The sequence below is a fragment of the Scaptodrosophila lebanonensis genome, unplaced genomic scaffold (assembly GCF_003285725.1).
Source record: "Scaptodrosophila lebanonensis strain 11010-0011.00,11010-0021.00 unplaced genomic scaffold, SlebRS2 tig00000043-arrow-pilon, whole genome shotgun sequence".
NCBI classification, from domain to species: domain Eukaryota; kingdom Metazoa; phylum Arthropoda; class Insecta; order Diptera; family Drosophilidae; genus Scaptodrosophila; species Scaptodrosophila lebanonensis.
Window position 1 is genome coordinate 13582739 of NW_022060545.1, and position 17726 is coordinate 13600464.

Genomic DNA, 17726 nt, shown 5'->3' on the forward strand with positions numbered 1-17726 from the left:
ATTCAAACGACTAGGCGCGCGCTTTGCAATGCTATCTGAGGCACTCATCGTCAAGGTGTGTGGGTGTACAGGCATGTGTATGTATGTGTAAGTCGCTACCTCCTCTCTGTGTGCGAACGTAGCCAAACAAAAGGCACCAGAAGCTGAGGCAGCAGCAGCAACCAAAACGAACGCAGACGCAGCAACTTTGAAGTGCCTGCGCTATTGGCTTCGAAGTGTTGAAAATTAAACGCGTTAAGCAATTCTATTCACACATATATATATAAATATATATACAAGCACACATAAACATACACATTACTCGGTACCTGTGCTGCTAAATAAATTCTCGCGCATATTCTAAAAAAGAAAAAGTGCAAAAACTGTGCAAGAAAATAAAATTAAAGCGCCTCACTGCAGTACCTTCAACTTCAGCTTTAAATGCTTTACCTTGAAACTCGAGCAAAACTTTTTGGGCACAGGTGAGTGAAGGCTTCCCTTTTTTTTTTTTGGCATGCATATTACTTACTTGGGTTACACAGCATTCGCGTTAGTTCCTCATAGTCGTACACATATCTCACAACTACTATAGCTATTATGAAAGCCAGCGCGCTATCAAATAGTTTAATTTCCGGCATGGCCGTCAGGCGAACATCCGGTTTCAGTTTTTTATTTCCGTCAGCCGTCCATCTCTGCTCAATGTGTAGTAGCGTAGCATGTGTAATAACTGGCATTGCACAATTTCTAAAATCCCCATTCCCATCAAATGATATAAATGTGTATTATGTGTTTCGCATTTGGCTGTCTGTCATAATTCATTTTAATTTAAACTCTACAATTTCCATGATGATGTCCTTCGCTCAAGTTCAATTTCAATGCGTGCTGGTCTTGCGTTGAAGGCCGTTGCTTTGTTTTGTTCCTTTAAACATATTTATGTAACGCAACTAGTGATGTTCAAAACAATTACAAATTGGGAAATAATTTGAGCGAATATTGATTTTTTTTTTGTAAATTAGTACCACGAGTACATGTATATCTGAAGTTTGGTTCCCTCAAACCCAAACAATTGATAGCCCAAAGCTCTAATTCCACAAATTGTTGAAAAACTAAAACAAAACCTATAAACTTGACTTAGAGGCCGCTGGTTCTTCAGTCAATGCCATGGCCTTTAAGTAAGCAAAATCCTGCGGCCAAAGCGTTGGACGCAAAGGCGCAAAAATAAAACAACTTAATGAAGCAAGAAATTGAAAACATTATCAGGCGATTAATTATTGATACTTTGATGTTGATGCGCGTCTGCTTTCGGCCCCCAATGTTGGTCCTACTTTGTTGTTGCTGTTGTATTTTATTTTGCTGTGCTGTTTGAGGGTCTGACTAATTAATTTATAATTAACTTAATCACTTAGCCAGCAGCAAAAGGCAGTCCACATAATAGATTTACTTCATTTAAAGCTTTATTTAAATTATTTAAATTTATTTTTGGTAGGCAAGAAGTTGTAGTTACTTCAGAAGTGATATCCGCAGATGGATTCTCAAATTTATTTATTTTATATCTACCGTGCTGTGTCATTAAATCGAATAATCTGAATAGCTTCGCCTGAAGTACTTTTAAAACCAAATGTACAGAGGGATCAGGTTTTTGCGCATCACAATATTATGCAATGACTTGTCTATATTTACGTTAGGTTTTTGACGTTGGTGGTAAGATACCACATGTGGTTGTAGGTATGAATATGCGATTTAAGATTTCAATATATGGCCAGAGGTGCATGACATTATTAGATGATTTTTGTATGCAATTACAAACTAAAAAGACGTCATACTTTTGTCTGAGCTTACAACTAGTCCTCTCTGTTTTTAGTTTAATTTTATGGGATTTCTTTTAGTTCACCAAAATTGTAAAAGCCAACTTCTGTGTTATATTTAAAGTAAAATATGGGAAGTCCCCAATAAGTTAAAGCTCCAGCTGCGCATACTTTAAAATGTTTAATATAACCATTGCAATATTTGCACTACCATCAAGACTTGGCAGTTATCTGTCGTACAGGTGCATAGCAACGTGGGTCTGTTTTAGTGGCGGGTGTTCTTTTTTAAGCGTTTGCCATTAGTCGGTATGAAGCCGTTTTTTGAGTACAATTTTTCACAAATTTCATGCTTAATGGGTTATTTGTTATGTATGCAAATATTTTATATTTTAGTAATGCGTTACAAATTGCTTTTAACGCCAAAGTGGGCTTCAGAACAATGTAAAAGTTTTCAGTTCGGTTTGTTATTGTGCCATATAATGGCCGTTGCTTTCGTTATCAATGTCCTTGCAACTTGTGCCTATGGTTCGTTCAACATTGAAGTATTGTTGTGATGCGAAGTGATGCATAAATTGTTGTGTTGCCATAATGTAAAGTGCTTTGTGGAAATACAAAATGCAAATATGCCAATCTCTGCGCCGATTGCTTTTATTCATTAAAAGTGTGCACAGAATAAAAAGATAATTGCATAATTTGCCAATTGTGCATATCATTGAAGCTTTTTAATTTAAAGCAAACATGCTATGAAATGAAATTATTATGCCCAGTCATAATGTTCATATCAACAGTCGCAGATATACATATATAGAGATACGTATACACCAACTTGCAGCACACACGTACAGAAGGAAATGGGAATTGAAACGACAGCCCAAACTAAATGATATTTTAAACTACTGTTCGTCATCTTGTCCATTTATGTGTTTTCCAACGTGCCCGTCTGCTTCTTTGCAACTGTCAGCTTGGAATTATAACCGACTCGCATATACTATATGTCAGAGTGTATTCATTAATGTCCCATGAGTCAGAGTGCTTAAAATTGTTGCGTTGGGGTTGGGAAGTTTTTCAAAAGTTAAATTAATTGCGAAATAAAATTCATTGAAATTGTCATTTATGCGTTTTTAATCCTAGCTTAAGTTGTTAGTTGTGTGTTCAGCTCACTCTCATAAGCTAGTATTTAATCACAGTGTTTGCCATTGTTCTGAAATTATGAACGACTTAATAAAACATAACAAACTGCCAAAGTATTAACTACTCTATATATTTATTAAAGCCCTGCGAAATTCATATGCATATGAGCGAAAGCGAGAGTTAAATTAAATTTTTGTTCACTGGATGCAATTATTTATGTCAGCTGTACAAATTTAAGCCAATAGAATAGAAAATGCATTCAAAAGTAATTTTTGAATACAATTTATTACATAACTTACAAGAAATTAGCGTATTAGGCGTTTTTAAAGAATTGGTATTGGTAAACATTCTAGAATTTGGTTTGGTGATGCTTCAAACAAATTTTATAGCATACTTTTCTGCGCGGGGGGTTTGCGTACGTTTAGTACAAAAGACGTGATAACTGATGTTTTCAAAAACACTAAAACTTTTTATTGGGAGTGTTATAAAGTAAACTTATTGACCTGTAGAAGAATTTCAAAAACAAGTATTTTAAAAAATTCACTGACAATTAAATCATAAATTTAAATTGTTCCAAGATGCCACAAATTTAATACCAGTCTGAAAATTTCAATTGATTGCTAATGGGTATTTTTTTCTATGAGTTTAAAATTCGTGGCCATTGATAGCAACCTGAAATTGAAAAACTTGTTGATCATACATATACAAACCTACAATAACGCCGCATATAAAATGCATTAAACGCCATAACCCTATAACGCTCAAAAAGACCGCATTGTTAAATATTTGGTCGCGCATTTTTTCAACAAGTTTCATATTTGTTTTATTTACCAACGATTTATTCAGAATCGTACATTTGAATTACACGCACTAACAGCATTTATATCTGTTCAAAAAAACAATATATACGAGTATATTCAAATGCATTTATGTATGAGTGTGCTCGTATGAGTGTGTGTCTACATGCACACAAATTCTTGCATAAATTGTTTGCCATCGAGAACGCAAAGTGAAATTTAATTAAATTAATTTTGATGGCATGTGTCTGCTTCCCACTCGTTGTGGCCAACCAACGATGTGCTGGCCCAATGCCAATGCCATTGTCATATTTGTTATTCATTAAAAAGAATTCCGTTTTCCGTCATTACATCACTTTTTGCGCCGCACGCATTTTGGATTGATCAAACGTTATGCAGTAATCAAATCAATTTAAAGTTCCGGTTGAACGTTACAAGCAATTTTAAAGATTTCACTCTGTATTCGGCTAGAATAGTTAATAGCATTATTTGGATTAGAATTGAAATTGATTTAGAATTCTAAAAGTTATGGGATCTTAATTAACTTTGATGTGTTCCATAGATTAGAAAATTCATTAGTAAATTCAAATCTATTCGATTGTTGGTACTCCAAGTTCCTAGGCTATAATTCTTTAAATTGCACTTAAAATTAGTGACCACAACTTGTTCATAGAGAGCGGTTATCATCCAAACTTGGTTCTGAGGAAGGCTCATTGTAAAAATGGTAAACCATCGTGTATGACTGTGTCGTGCTTACTTCAAAATAATATTTGTGTTCTACACAAGAAACAAAACTATTTTAAAACTATGGTTTTGTATACTTTTTAAACTCAATAATCCTTAAATCTTAATGCTCAGTTACTAGGGATTCGTATTCATCCATTTCATACTCGTGTGTTCGACTTTCATAAGTGATTGTGAATCGACAAAAACAATAATGATTAATTAATTAGTTGAAGATAAAAACGCAATATTAAGCACAATTTAAAACTCACTTTGGAACATATTTATTTGAATTCCGTTTTGATAGATAGAATGTGGTCATCATAATTATGGCTTTGTTAAGGTTTGTATTTCTTTAATTTCGTTCCAGTTGTCGTTACTTAAATACATTTATTTATTTAACCCTAGTTTATTTAACCCTAGTTGTCTAGTACCTTTACTTTCCTCATATTCAAGCAAATAAGAGAATCTCAATATTTTTAACTGTTTAAATATCAAAATTAACATCTTCGAGCGAATAAGTGATTTAAAAGTTATTTAAAATTTTAGATAAATTCAAATATGAAAGTATATAATAAAATTGATATTCAATTGGCAGATGTAGTTTATTAATTGGTCTTTTCAATTGATTAGTGTCTCTTAAATTGCTTCCTGGCTCAAATTATTTTTAGCACGGCGCTTCCCGTTGGCAGCCCTTTATTTAAAAGTCATATGATCTAACTTTTTTCCATAGGAATATTTTAGTTTTAATTAGTCTTTTAATTTAGCACAACCGATTTTGCAAATAGTTACCATAAACACCCAGCTGCCGTTGGGGAACTTTTTTTCTGTGTTCGGACGCCGCTTAGATGTGTTTTCTTGTATTTGTTGTTGTTGTTGATTGCTGCAGCAGGCAGGCGGGAATGTTGGCAGCCAGTTGGGCAGAAATGGGCTTGCCTGACGAGCTGCCTCTGATATTCACCCACCCTTCAGACGCTCTAACGAGGCATGTGTCTGCTCTTCTATGTGTATTTACTTTGACTGCGGCACTGCAATTTTCAATTAAAATGTTTGTGCAGCCTTGCGAACTTCCAGTTCCAGCAGTTTCCATTTACTATTTGCATATGCAGATAAGTAGGTGTGGGTCCGACAGGGTCCGCATACATTCTTAAAATGCTATCTTAGATGCAATACTCGTAGTCTGGATAGTCTGTTTGCACATAGGTGGGGTGGGGTTCTATTTATTTATTATAAGGACTTAATTTCCATATAAATGCAAAACAAAATCCTAAAACTCCGTCAATGGTGATGGCAGCGACAACGCAACGGTAACAAATTTTACAATTTCCGAGCGCCATTTTGTTTGTCTACCTGGAGGCTGCTATCGTTGCCTTTGCGATTATCGTCATGCCCTACTGCTATAGCTGACTAACCTTCACATCCGGCCGAATAGCCGCACGCACTCATACTTATACGTAGGGGAAGAAGATAAGTTTAGGCAACGTTTTGTTAAGCTTAACCTTGACCCAATGCCACGGAGAATGATAAAGTGAAGGGCGGTCCCTGCTGATGTTTCATTTGCCTTGTCTCATTCGGATTCTCTTTCACTTTTGTCTCCTAAAACTCAATTTACGGCATTTGTTCTGGTCGGCCATTAGTTACAGGCCATGCAATTTTTGCACTGTTCGCGGACCGAAAGTGCCATTTTTCCCCTTTTATGACTCAAGTGAAAGTTCTTGTGTTGGGGAAGAGTGCCTTTTGGCTTGATTTATTTATGTAATTGCGTGCGACGAGCTTTTGTGTCTATGTGGGTTTTCGGAAACTTTAAAATTCGTAGCGCTAAGCGGTTTCTCATGTTGTTCGTAATGATTAATGCAGAGCCATAGTTGCTTCTGCTTCGGCAGTTGTTCTTTTTTTTTTGCTTAGCCTGGACTTTCCAAAATCGTAAACATTTTATTGTGGGTAACACAGAATGGCAAAAAGCTAAACAAAAAAGAGAAAGTAATTTTACTAAATGTGAAAGTTAAACTGAGATCACGCCCACACCACAAACATCCGCCCGCGCACTCATAGGTATGAACACAAAAACCAAGACAAACTTTTGACATGCCAGTGCGGCCAAAATATGGCGCCATGGGAATGAGCAGCTCTTCAGCTTTTAGGCACATAACTTTACATATCAGCCAGTTTTTGTTAAGATCACAGCACGAAAATTTTAGGCAATTGTTTGCGAAAAGTTTGCAACAAACTGTTGCTTTTTTCGAAATACATAAGAAGCATAGCTTCGCTTCCATTATCCGTGTAGTGCATCTTTCTAGACACATTGTGTTGCCTTTTTGTGTTTACAGTTCGCAAAAGTTAAGCACCACTGGGATGCATCGAGCAATGATATAAAATGGCGTTAATTCAGAGCTTCTATTCTGTTCGCTATTCTACTAGAAATAAAATAAATGAAAAAACTTTTGCGTGATGGACAGGCAGGTCCATAAAATAATTAAAAACCTAAAGCTTATCTCAGCTTTAAGCTGAACTTATTTTATTATAAATACATAGTTATTTGTTTCATATGTTGAATACTTTGGTTATGTATATAAATATTTATTTAAATGTCTTTATTTAAAATCTTTCCCTAAGGAGAATTGTTATGAATGAAAACAAACAAACAATATGGTTCTGGTGAAAAATAATTCCTTTTGTTATTGGCCAATTCTGGTCCTTAGAAATTGCTTGCTTCAAGCAAATGGGTCTAATTATTTACTCTAGATGACCGAATTCATTACTAGCCTTGGCTTTAAAAGCGTTTCATTCACAACATTGGCGAAGGAGACTAAATTTCCATTACCAGTCACTACTCTTTTAATAAATTGTGTTATACATCGAGCCTGTTTACATACATATTTGGTGATTAATTTGAAGATTCTGAGCGATCGGTCGCTGACATGCTGGTCAGCTTCAATTAGTCCCACAATTTTATTGCAATTTACGACGCAATTTTCGACGCAATTTTCACGTAAAAATGGGATTTCAAAAAGCAAAAGCAAAGCTGAGAGTTTGCAAGGCCTTTATATACGAAATATACGAATTAGTTCTGTTTCACACAATCTATATCGCAAAGGATTCAAAATCCCATATTTCCAATAAAACTTAGCCATGTCTTTGTCATGAATCGATGTAACCAATATTTTACGAATTATGACATATTGACAATTGACATTGATTTCTTTTTCCACGGCGCAAAAGACAAAAAATGTGTTTCTTCGTTATTTTATCTTTGTCGCCAATTATTCTAAGAAATATTTATTCTATATTTTTTTATTCTTTATTCCATTTACTTTGTATCCCTAGAATGTGCTATCGGCTAAATTTTAACAAGCGACTGCATGCATGCATTTATTTAATTAAAGTTTACTTCGTAAATATTAAAAACAATTTATTTCATTTAATTAAGTGCTAATCAAATAATCTGTTAAATTGAAATAAATATAATGAATTTCATATTCACGCTTTTATTTGTACAATTTCAATGTTCATTTTTCGCATTTCGATTGACATACATACGTTTTAATATTAAATGGAAGCCAATTAGATGCATATACATATACATGAAAGGAAAAGTTGATGAAGTTCAATTTAAGCCTATTAGATTAAAATATTTTGCAAGAGGAAAAAGGAATAATAGGATTCAGAATGGCATTTAGTTTGACATTTGCTGTGATACCTTCTTTTAATTACAACAATTTTGTGAATGGGAGTATTTGCAAGATATGATTTGTAAGATAGATAGAATCACAATATGACCTGCGTGTGCGTCCTTAGAAATGTATTGATTTGCCATTATACTGCTCTGATTCAAAATAAGTCCTAGAATATGGTTTTGTGACTAACAAAATTTTAGTCAATTATTTTTTTAGCTGAATACAATTCGTCAATTGTGCTATTCCGTAGTCCTATATATATTGCGTTTTATCTTTATTTATTTATATTTTAAGGTGACACTTTTCTTAATGGTTATTATAAAATATATTATAAATAAATATTAAAATTATAGCATATTTAATGCTTGTTCTGTGTGCATCCTTAGAAATATATTGATTTGCCATTATACTGCTCTGATTCAAAATAAGTCCTAGAATATGGTTTTGTGCCTAACAAAATTTCAGTCGATTATTTTTTTAGCTGAATACAATTTAATACGTCAATTGTGCTATTCCGTAGTCCTATATATATTGCCTCAAACTGTTCCCGTAAATTACAAATTCTTCGCCTGTTTAAGTCAGTCGTGTCGGTTATTTTATACATTTATAAAAAAAGTCAACGAGTTAATTACATTTGCGCTTTCGTGGGTGTGTTCTGCTTGACAGCCCTGTTGTTTTTATATTTGCATTTTCATTTACATAACTGTCGTTTTGTTTGTTCGCCAGTCTGTCTGTCTGTCTGTGTCTCACGGCCTGTACTGTAAGCTTGGCATATGCTCTTTGCCAGGACTGGGTGCTTTTATCCTTGCCCCATGCCAATGCGTGCGATTGCGTTTACTTACAAATTGACAAGCCAAAAACAAAGCGCTCAACTTTTTGGCCTTAAGCCGTTTCGCTTTGTTGCTAGCAGTGCTGTTGTTGTTAATGTTTTTGTTGCTGCCATAAATCATATATATACGTATTTTGGCGCATGCTTTCTGTTTGTATTACGCCTACAACTCATTTTTCATGGGCACAGCCTGTGCAACTTTTACTGCCAAATTTTCTGGCGCATTAAGCGCCATTTTTGGCAATTTTCTACATATATTATATGTACATATGTACTACAAGTATTTCTCTTTTCATGCTATTTTGTTGTTCTGGTCTGCAAAATTGAATTTATTTCTGGTTGCTGGCAGCCAAAGCAAAAGCAAAAAGCAAAATTTTATGTGCAGTCATTCTTGTTTGCATTGCTACTGACAGCCGCTTTTCAAATCCCCAGCGTGTGCTTACAAGTGACGCAAATTAAATATTAGGCGGACCAGGGCCAGCCTTTGACCAAGTTAGCCATATTAGCAGCTTCTCTTGGCAAATTGTACACCCATCGCGATGGCATATGGTCGAAGCTGTTGTGGACACCCACAAAGCATATGTATCAGTTGTAATGCAACATGTGTCTCCATGAATGTCGATATAATTTATTTGTGTAGGAGTACTTCACCAATTGGTTTTGAGGCCTGTTGCTAACTAAGTAATATTTGTAATAATATTATGCTAATATAACCATTTTGATTTTTATGCTTTTAACTATATACTTGTATATAGTACTTAGATAAATCGCTGACAACCACAGACAATAGAAATAGACATCGAAATTTTAAAATAATTAAACTATCAAGCACGTTAATACTACTTTGATGAAATATATATACAATATATTAATTGCTTATATTGCTTGAATTTAGATATAGACAGATATTTGAATTAGACGTATCATTGAGATTTATTTAAGCCAGCGCTCTATTGGAATATAAAATATAATTTGAGGAAAATATTGGTTTATTTTGCGATTTTTTTTTAAATTTCAATTCATTATTAAAAATATGCCAAAAACAATGCCTTTGTGTTACCCAATTACAAATTAGAAAAATGTCTTTATAGTGTATTACTGTATCTGCAAGTCATCCGTTCCTCCCGTTTATATACTACACATACCTAGAACAATGCCTACAATTTCGCGTTTTCAGTATATTTGATGTGAAATTATTTTTTGCGGTCTTTCCTGTTTGTTGGCGCTCTTTCTATCAGATTAGTTCACGACCACTTTCCGAGTTTGTCCGCCCAGAAAAGAAAGTTATAACATTTTGTTGCCATGCTCTGTTTATTTTCCTTATCGCAGTCCTTCGTTGTTGTGCTCTTTTCACGAGCCAAGGAAAGCGCAACGAGCTCATTGCTATCTTTTTACAGTGGTGTGTTTACCACATTTTCATCGTCTTCACTCTACCTAGTCAAGAGGAGAGATGGAGAGGCGCAGGACGCACAAAGCACATATTTGGCACACTCACAAAACTCACATCAAATTTACATAATTTTGGCAAAAATAACGTTTTCTGCAAACAGTTGGCCCTGCAACATGCTAGAGCTTGGCAGGCAACGCAACAGGCAACAAAACGCCAACTGATGTGGCAGACTGCCATGAAAGCGATTTAAAGTTCTGTTGCGGATTAGTTAGTGAATTCTATGAGCTGTGTTATTGCAAGCATGTGCGTGTTTGAACTGAAAGTGTGCGACACAATAAAATCTCGTTTAATGCGCCACTTTAAATGTTAATAAAAAGATGACGCACTTTCGCAAATGACTGTGAAATGGAATCAGCAACAAGTTGAAAATGCTGTCATTGTGAGGACATAGCATATTTTCCACATCTAATTATATGATGTGGCCCATTTCAGCTCAAGTGACAATCAACACCCACTTAAATATAAATGTAATGTGGGTGTACATATATTTGAACAAATATTGAGCACATTTTGTTTTCATATTTTGAACACACAATATGCTATTACATGTAAAAGGAAATTTGATTAATTGAATGAAAATATATTCGTTATTCCCCACATTTTTGCCAAACACATTTTATGTTTAATGTTTCCTTTTATCATCTCTATCGTTTACATAATTATTTCAAATGTCAAGTAGCCAGAGCAAAAGTATTAAATGCACTCATAGAAATGAATTCAATCGGAAAACAACCTCAATTAATATTATTTTAAATGGCGCTCACTTTCAGTAGATTGATGTGGAAAATATTTGAATGAAAACTAGGTGACAAAAAATAGAGATTGAAGGGACATTATTGACTAAAATTTAAGTTTCAAGCTTGTATATATTTTAACCTCAAAATTTTTAGTTATAAGACACTTTATAACACTGTCTTAAAAAATATAAATTTTGCAAATGCAAATTCTTTAATTCGAATAAACAAAGCTTGCAATCAAAAGTCATTCCGAGTCTGAAACTTGTGCATAGCTTTAATGAAAGTCCACCTTCGATTTGAGCCTTAATTGCGCGTCTCAATGCGACTAAAACTGCACTTGTTGAATCCGACTCGAGGTAGAGTGCTTCAATGATGCTAGATCAACCCGCACGCTCTCGCATTAATACCACTTAGCCATGCAGCAGCCGTGGCTGAAATCAGTTGCCTTATCGGAAACGTCTCTGCCTCAGCTCGTCTCGCCAAGCTTTAGCAAAGCTCTATTGATTATTGCGTTTATGGCGAATACAAAGAAGTAAACTCAAACTCAGCACTTATGCCCGATGTTGCGCAAATACAGCACATACATATGTGCAAATGTAGATACACACACACACACACATACTCGTGCAAAGAAATAATTCACGACAGATGCCTTTGATGGCAGGTAAATCAATATTTTCCAATATAAACGCATGAACAGCAATATTTTGTGTGCTAACGTGCTCTCAAAAAGACGCTCAGCAGGGCGTACAAATCCTTTGCCTCTTTGCTTCTTAAGGGCGTATAACAAAGAACGTGGCATCCAGGCTACTCCATCACATCCACATCCACACACACACACACACACCCAATCACACAAATACAAAGATTCGCCAAATGTGAGGCCCATTGTTGTGGAACCAAAGACATTGCTCCTGCTTTGTTGCGTCGACACGGATCCTTGGCTTGGGTCGGGGTCCCGCCGGGGTTGCTGTGCAAACAGCTTTTCGTGTCTTATTTTTACATTTATATGCGCTTGGATAATACGATTTGCAGCAGCCAAATCAAAGTCGAGCTCAACACGACTGCCACAACAAAAAGTGATTATGCATGCAAAGCCAATGCATCGCACTTCGCACATAACTGAGAATAGATTTAGCAACCCGTTTATTGGAACATTGCGCACCTACAAGGCACTTCCTGGAACCTTTCACTGTTATTTTCTGCGCTAGGTTGCTCTCATTAGCAGTATCTGCCGAAAGCAGTCAACACCTACGCGCACACCCTCACACACACACACAGGGAGAGCTTTAATCCATTTTCCAATGTCTGTGAGCAGAACTTAATCCGCTCATTAGGCAACAGCTGCAGAGTGTCAGCTTAAAGTGATATTTATAAATGCGATATCGTTTGTGTTAGGGATGTGAGTGGGATGCATGAAAACATTGCGTGCCATAATTAGATTTGCTTTCAATTTGATTGCTAACTAGTATACACCTATATAGGTGATTCAATATGATATATATCTATAACATAATATATTACAAGATACCCTAATATATCTGTGATAAAATTATGAAACTTGTCATTACATATAAACATTTATATTTATTTACTCTATTCATCATTCTTAAAATTTTTATGTTAATAAACACACTTCTTGAAAAATTATTTCCAAAACTAATCTTCGATTATGTTAAGTTATTTGACACGAACCAAAAATATGCACTTGTATATTTAGTACCCTGCAGTGAGCAAATTCCAACGATTTATGAAAGTAATATACCAGTTAATTGCACTCTATCAAATTTCCAATGTTAGCGCAATTCAGAATATTATTGTATTTACCCATGCTTACTTATTAAGCCCGAAAGAATCTTTGCAGAGCTATATCAGTTACAAGTGTCCTCTCATTAGTAAGAAATAACAATTTTACGGTCGAAACTAAAATTGGAAATTCATAAATTTCTGCACTCACTAAATGTTTTATCTGCGCTTTTAACCTAACGACCTGATTCCGCGTTATTTTTAGTTTGCATTTGACTGCGAATAGAGTGCGGGAAGATGTGGGTTGGGTTTGGAAGCACCCGTAACAGTCCCTAGACTATCGATAACAGGTTAGATGGCATCGTTTTATGTGGGTTGCTTGTTAGTTGCAGAAATAACTGCATAGCTGCTGCAAGGCCAGAAGCATTTCTGAAGTGTCATTTGGATTTAATTTTACGAGTATGGCCTGCCGCAGCTGTTGCTGGGGAATGCTGAGCGCTGCCTTTGACACAAAATGCCATTGCATTGGCTTATTAAATTGCTGGCATTGTGCCACAGCCGGTCTTCAGGACTTGTTTTTCATATAAGCCGTGAATGGCCGGCCGCCGCTAACCTTCAAGTTATTCGCAGTTCTCTAGAACTGGCGCCAGTTGCAGGTTCTGTGGCAAGGCGCCTTTGTATTTATTTATTTATTTTGCTCACACACGCACGCACTAACACACGCACATAATATACAATAACAAAACCCGTGGCCAGCAAGCAACACATGCAGAGTTTCGGGGCCGGGCCTCAGGATTCGCTTTGTGCCTTAAGTAAACATTATTAAAATTGCCGTTGCCGGACAATCCTAAAATAACCGAGGGCCAGTTACATACAAACATAGTCCGCACGGCCATTGTAGTAGTTTCAGATATGTATTTTCGCTTTTATACTCACATATATGTATGTACACATACCCTGGAAGCTCTCTGTGAAATACGACGCGTCGCAAAGCTAAGGATATTATTATTACTAAGCTAAAGTGGACATCAGTAGCCAGGCGACAGGCGCCAGGTCCAGAACACCCACACACTGCCACTCTCACCCATAAACATACATAAATACTATACTTGTAGTATATACGTGTATATGCGTATTAAAAAAGCGCACATTCATACTTGTTTTGTGGCCTTACTTGTTGCATGCTCGCTGGATTGAGTGTGTGTGTACTTGTATGTGTATGTGTGTGTGTACGTGTGTGCGTGTGTGCGTGGGTGGCCTTGTCTCAGTGCTGATTATCCCTTTTTTACTTGCCTTGGTTTATTAGAAAACTGTCACCAACTCTCAGCCGACTGCACACTTGACATTTATTTATGCAAAAATGTGAAATCATTTGTGAAAGTTGCCTTCAACACTCAACTCAAAGCTCAGTAGCCGACGAAGCAAGGAAAAAAGGTCACCCAGATGAAATGCGTGCAAAAAGGACACTTCGCTCGTTGGACAATGGCAATGGTTAACAACAAAAGACAGTGAAAAAAGGTTCATAATTCAATTTTTGCTTTCCCTTTTTGAAGTGCGAAATAGAAACAAACCAAAATGGCAGCCATATTAAGCTAACAGCTTGGGTTCGTGCTATGCTACACATTATTGCATTTCAGCTACTCAGGTGGCAGGACTATTTGCATATGTGCGTGTGCGTGTGTGTGTTTGTGTGTGCTCATGCCTTATGATTAGATTAAAACTTTGTTGTTATGTTGAGTAGCGCAGCTGCAGTCAAGCTGGTTGGGCCGCTCATATTCCTTTCCTCTTAGGGCGCAACAACTTCGTTTTGCTTGATTTTTTTAATAACTTTTTCCTTGTACGTGACGCTTTAATAATTCGGCAATGTTGCGCCCTTTCTAATTTAGCAAATCTGGGACTAATATGGGGTCTTGCTTTTGGGCTACTTCCGGCCCTGGCTGTCGGGCGGATGCCAAGTTCGTCGAGGCAAATGAAAGGACACAAGTAAGCCTGCCAGCCAGCACACCCACACACATATAATCTATATACTTGTAGAAGCAAGTGAGTTCGATTCTAAATCAAGAGATTGTCCTGCCCACACAAATACTAAAATACATACACATTTCCAATATCTAGGCATATCGAGACTGTTATTATTGCTCCATCAGCTTGAAAGTAAGTACGGCCGGGTCTAAGTAATTTAGTCATCTACTTACGTATAAGTAAACAAGAAAGGAATGCTAAAGTCGAGCAGGCTCAACTCTTAAATACCCTGTACCACCCCACAAAAAAGTAATTTAATTAATTTAATTAAATTAATTAATTAATTTAATTTAATTAATTAATTTAATTTAATTAATTAACTAAATTAATTTAATTAATTAACTAAATATTCCATGCATGCATAGATACATTTACATTTACATCAGAATCGTGCCTTATGCGTGTTTGTGTACTGTACATATGTATGTATGTGTGCATTGGGCCTGGTTATATGGCTATAACTTTCTTTCCAATCATTCTATCATAATGAAACTTGGTATACGGATATACAATTACTAACTGGATGTGTCTACCAAATTTCAGTTCAAAATTCCAAGAATTACGGGAGTTATAGAAAATCGTTAATAGGGGGGGAGTGGGGGGGTGGATCAGAAAAAATGAACAAACTCGTCCTTTCTCGGTCTCAGGAGAATCTGTATACCAAGTTTGGTTATTCTAGCTCTTATACTTTCGGAGATCCTTGCGTTCATACAGACAGACAGACAGACAGACAGACGGACAGACGGACAGACGGACAGACGGACATGGCTATATCGACTCGGCTTGTCATGCTGATCAAGAATATATATACTTTGTGGGGTCTACCAAGCCTCCTTCTGTGTGTTCCATGTGCACTCGCACAAAACTAATATACCCTTGTACCCTTTGGGTACAGGGTATAATAAACGCCTCTCCACTCTACAGCCCTACATCTCATTGTTCGCATTGACATAAATATACATATTTTGGCACACTTCACTGAGCTTAGCGGAAGGCAAAACAACAAAGTCCTTGGAAAGACTAGAGATGAGCAACATTAGCGAATCTGCAGCATTGCTAGGTCCCAAAAAGAATATTAAAAAAATTCGATATCCAAACATAGCTGATGGCTTATATATTAAAATATCGCTTCCTTTAACTGAATGAAAATGAAATATTTCATAAATACCTTGTTAACAGAAAAGTTGTTTAAATAGTAGGAGATATTTCAGACATTTTAAATTAATAATAGATTGCTGTTTTCGTTTTAGCGTATGAGCTGAAAAGGTAGGCGGGATTTTGTGATACTTTGTTAAATAAAGAAATTTCAGATTGGCATCTTTTATTTATAAATAGACTCGTTATCCCTCATCTCTAGTGCGGCGTGTTACTAAATATTAAGAATACGCAAAATTTGAACAAAGGAAAGTTTCTAAAGTCTGTTCGCTAAATTGCCAACTTAAATAAATTTCTCCACAAAATTCTCTGCAATCTCCAATACATAGCAATGCACAGGGTATGTGGCTATGTGAAAGCAGTTTGCTGTTCTGACTTGAATATTGTCAGAAATATACATAGAACTTGTCAAAATGATTTGGCAAACTTCGGCCTTGATTGTGTTGTACTTATGTACGTCGGACTGAGCTGACGCCTTTGTGTAATTTATGCTCTTGTTTTTCGTTTAGGCCTTGTTCAGTGGCCGACTCTGGTGCTTCATCTGCTGTTGACAGCGAAAACTGACGCCAACAAGCGCTTTAATTGTATACGCACTTTGCTTTGGGCATTTTCTAATTTACTTACTAATTTGACAGCCGACAAAAACGACAGCCCAAAAAAACTTTCGCCATCAACTTTTTGAATGTTGTGAGTGGGCACGTCCTGTGCCAAATTTGCGCCGGCACTATCATTAGTTGCCATACAACAGCAAACAATGCTAATTTAACCGCCCATTCACAAAAAGCAGCTGCTTTTTGACAAACTGACTGCTGCTGTCTCCAACACCTCTCGCCATCCGGCATGCCTGAGGCTCTCGCCAACTTTTGCAATTACAGGAATAAGCAGAAAAGCCGCAGCCCCAGCAACCACAACAGCAACGCTTTACGCTAATGGAATTCATAAAGTAGTATTGTAAATTTTGGTTGCACTTTCCAACAACAAATATATGAGTAAAACACATAAATGTAGCGCTCCCCCACAATACACTTTTTCAAAATTGTATTGCAGTTTTCACTTGCGGAGATTAAAGGATACATTTGGATTTGAAGGCTCAAAAAAAAAAAACATGAATGAAAAGAAATTTTTTATTATAAAAAAAATTTAAAATGAAAATAATGAAACCATCAGTTTTTATATAAAGGTGATTGAATTTGTATGAATGAATAAAATCAATCACTCTAATTGCAAACAGAGTGTTTAGTTCTTTCTATTTTGAATAAACAAATACATATGTGAAAGCCAATGCTCTTAATGCAATTGAAATTATTTAGTTGAGTTGATGGTCTCCACAAAGCTATTTGAAGACTTTCAACTGTTTATGCCGTTTTTAAATACTTCTTGTTGCTAAAACTAAACGCATGTGGCAAATGAAGGCTTTTATGCATAGACTTTAAGAAAACATTACACAAGGAATGTTTCCGTTTGAAACTTTGAAATACCGTCTTCTGAAACACAACGAATTTCTTACATGCTCGCTAATAATATTCTTAGAACAAGCCAATTTGAATTAATTATTGTACATGGAATTGTAGACAGTCTTGACAAAATCAAAATATACTTTAGATGTTTTCTACAAATACATTAAAACAAACCTCTTGAAGCCTTCGCGTAAACGGTTTACAAATGGCGTTTTTCTCTA

At 35.9% G+C, this 17726-nt stretch overlaps 1 protein-coding gene across 2 annotated transcripts in view; it reads left to right on the plus strand.

Annotated features, from left to right (window-relative positions):
- Nucleotides 1-308: 308 nt before the first annotated feature.
- The window catches only part of LOC115622869 (regulating synaptic membrane exocytosis protein 2), an 85686-nt gene continuing 68268 nt past the window's right edge, over nucleotides 309-17726 (plus strand). For both annotated transcript variants that reach the window (XR_003995361.1, XM_030516956.1), the window contains exon 1: nucleotides 309-461. The gene's annotated coding sequence lies outside the window, so the exon portion shown is untranslated. The remainder of the gene's footprint in view (nucleotides 462-17726) is intronic.